This window comes from Neophocaena asiaeorientalis, unplaced genomic scaffold (genome assembly GCF_003031525.2).
Source record: "Neophocaena asiaeorientalis asiaeorientalis breed wild unplaced genomic scaffold, Neophocaena_asiaeorientalis_V1.1 scaffold43, whole genome shotgun sequence".
Taxonomy (NCBI): domain Eukaryota; kingdom Metazoa; phylum Chordata; class Mammalia; order Artiodactyla; family Phocoenidae; genus Neophocaena; species Neophocaena asiaeorientalis.
Window position 1 is genome coordinate 67735 of NW_020173674.1, and position 3613 is coordinate 71347.

Below are 3613 nucleotides of genomic sequence, written 5' to 3' on the forward strand. Positions count from 1 at the left end.
CTTTTCGTGGTTCTGTTTCCTTAGGCTTAGCGTCCAGGTCAAGCCTATGCCTAAAGTGATTAAAAAGCAGGAGATGGAACCTAGGGAGGGCTTGGTGGGGATTTGGCCTTGGTTTTCCTCACCCTCTGCTCTGAGGAAAGGGCGTCCCTGCCCACACAGGGCAGAGGGCGGTGGGCAGAGCAGCCAAGGAAGCGAGTCCTGCCTTTATTGTTGCTCAGAGAGACGTGGTTCCTATTCCTTCTGACAGGTGTCTACCCCATTGCCACCTAGTTGGCAGCTTCTGTGGCCTGAGTGCCCGGGTGCTGACAGGAACCAGCCCGCAGACAGCCGGGTGCTGGGCGTCGGGGCGGGCGGTGCGGGGTGGAGATGCACATACACAAAGAATCACCAAGGAAACGTTAGGAGGAAGGATGGTTTAATCCGATCTTCCCGTCTGTGCCCGGGGCAGTGACCGTGAAGCCTTCATTCTATGGAGCTCTTCTTGTAGCTCTCCAGGTGGTACATGACCCAGCCCGCGGGGATCAGGAAGCTGAGGAACATCACAGAGAGCCCGATGGCCTGCTCCTGGGTTGAGAAAACGCATGAGTCCACTAGGCCCAGGCTGACTGCCTCTGAACCTGGGGCCTAACCAGAGCAGGGTGGAGAGCTAGACAGGCTGCCCTGGACCCTCGGCCCAGCCGTGTTCATGCCGTCTGCCCCAGACAGACTACCGGGTGTCAGGTGGAGAGACCTGCGAGGTGTGAGCAGTGACCCCTGCGGTCATGAGGGAGGACAGCCTACTGGGCTCCAGTCTGTAGGCGGGGCCTCTCATCACAGCCCCACCCCCTGCCCAAGAGCCTGGCCTGTGCCTGTGCCTTGAACTCCTTCCCACCAGGCATTACGTGCACCCTCCCTTCCGGTCACCTGCGGACTGCGTGTCAGGCATGTATTAAGTTGCTGAGTGGCGGTCCTGTTTGAAAGCCTGGGTGGGATTCCCTGTGTGTGTGTGTGTCTGTGTGTGTGCGCGCGTACACATGCATGCATGTGTTCAGAGGCCGTCCCACCCGGCACCCTGTGTTCTTTCTCAGTGACTGCACCCTCAGAGCCAGGCTCTGAAGCGCCAGCTATATTTCACCTTCATTGTTTCTTCCTGAAACAGCCTGGACCAGTCGCCCCACCCCTCCCCCGAGTGAATCAGACACCAGGTTGGAGACCAATCCTTCCTTTTGACTTTCACTCCCAGAGGTTTCAGAGCGACGTTTCCAGAACCGGGACAGTTAGGCTGTGTTCAGTCCTAGTCCTATGACCTTGGGCAGATGACCTTCTAGACCTTGGTTTGTTTATGCTTAAAATAGAGATAGTTGTTGACTCTCCTGGAGCTCCAGGGTCACAGGTTTGCATTTTCACCTGTACTCTCACAGACCCTCAAACCAGCCCACTCTTCCCCTTTAACGGGTTGTAAACGAGATGCACTGAGCGCCCTCCAAGCCCAGCCGTCAGCACCACTGTTTGCCAGATGGCAAGTAGGGGCCTGAGAACAGAGAGCCTCCCACCCCCCAGCTGACTCTGCAGGCTGCCTTGGGAGTCTGGCCTGCAGGTGATGGCTGCAGGGACCCCTTTCTTGGACTTGGGACACTGTTGCTGCCAAGGGACTGAGACCTAGCACCAGGATCCCCTCTACAAGCAGGCCTGAGAGGACACCCCTCTCCCCTCTGTGTCCTGCCCCAAACCCACCTCATCCTGAGAACATCTCAGGACTGCCCACTCCCCCTGCCCAGGTCAGGCCACCCCCCCACCCCCGCCTCCCATGCCCCACTGCCTTGGCGGGACCTACCGTTGGAGAAGTGGGTGTTCTGGCCGGCTTGTCAGAGATGTGTGCCTTGGGGACCACCCAGCCCCCCAGGGGTGCTTTCAGCAGCCTGACGGCGGGGGCCACCCTCAGCATGCTTGCGGGGCCGAGCTCCTCCCTAGCCCAGTGAAGTCCCGGTGTGCGCTTGGCGTGGCCTCTGCTCACTTGCCTGTTAGGGCTTTTTATAGCTCAAGGAGGCAGCCGCAGCTGTCCACTCCTGTCACAGGGCTTGGCAGGAGACCTGCTTGGAACTGGGAGAGAAGGGGCCTCAGACCAGCAGCCTCCAGGCCCAATCCCTGCTGTGGCCCCTCTCCACCCGATGCTGGTGCCTTAGCCTGGGAGCCCTTCCCTCATGTTTTCATGTGTTTTCAAGTCATGCAGGCCCTGATCAAACGATGTCTCCTCAGACATGTCTTGTTTTAGCTGGCGTGTGAGCCCCACAAGGTCAGGGACTGGTGTGTTCACCATGGAGTCTTTGGGGCCTAGATCAGGTTTTCAATGTTGGATGGATGGATGGATGGATGGGTGGACAGGTGGGCAGCTAGGAGGCTGAGTGGAGCTGGGGCTCTGTGCCAGGCATTGGGTTAGACTGGAGGAATGCAGAGTCGAATCAGACATGACAGGAGACTGCGGGACCGCACTCCACCGTCAGAATGACTAAGAGGTTATCGGTGAAAGTGATAAAGGCCACATCCCAGAGCGTGCTCCTCAGCTGTCTCCAGACCAGATCAGCCTCGGGGCGAGCCCAGGAGCCAAGCAGCAGCAGGACATAATGACCACGTCAGTCCTAAGCCCGCAGACTCAGCCACAGTCTCCATCCTCACTAAGGATGATCACACCTGAGTCAGCCTGCTGGCAAATCGGTGATGTGACTACATTCCACAAGGAACATCACCTTACCTTGCCCTTCCCTAGAAACCACGCTTGTTCTAAATGCGGGACTCGCTTCTGGGCTCCCAGCCCCGCCTTCCAGGGCCCCAGCCTGACTGTCTTCCTGTGACTTGGTTTCCCAGGAAGGAGCCAAGTCCTGGGAGGCCGGAGGTGGGAGTGTGTCCTGAATGTTAATTCAGCCACGCTGGGCCTCGGTGCCAGCCTCAGGCTGTGGGGGGCTCTCCCCCTCCTCTCGAATAATCCCTTCCGCCTGAACCTTTAATTATAGCTTTGGGGTCCAGTTGGGGATAAGGCTGTGGATCAGAGGGTCAGTCACCCGGCCTGCGGTGTTTCTTCTCTCACAGATAAGACCTCCCGCCCCCCTCACGCAGGCCTGGCTCTGAGGCAGGCCTCCTTCTCCACCCATCCCGGCTTGAGTGGGGTGGGCGTGTAGGCGGGGGTTGGGCAGCAGAGTGCCCGCTGTGCTCCGGGGCGTCGGCCCCAGTCTAGCAAGCAAGGCCCTGGCCAGCCCAGCGCTGATGGGTGAGGCCTGGGTGAGCACCAGGACCGGGGAGCGGGGGGCCGCCCTCCAGGGGAGAGAGACTTCGCAGGCCTGTGCTCAACCTAGCCACGCCAGCTCCAGCCCCTTCACGTCCACCTCCCTCTCACCAACCTTTCCAAGCGCAAACCTGCCCTGCTCGCCTCCCATTCATGCAGCTTCTGGGGCTCCTACCACCCATGGCAGTCCTCTTCAGGCCACACCCGAACCGGGTTTTTAGTCCCCAGAACCAAACTCTCTGCAGATCCCTGCTGCCCGCACCCACACCCAGGCTGCCAGGGGTGGGAAGCCTGGCCCAGCCTCTCCCTCATGCCCACGGCCGTGCTGACCGCCCCCCCCCCCCCCCCCCCCCAGCC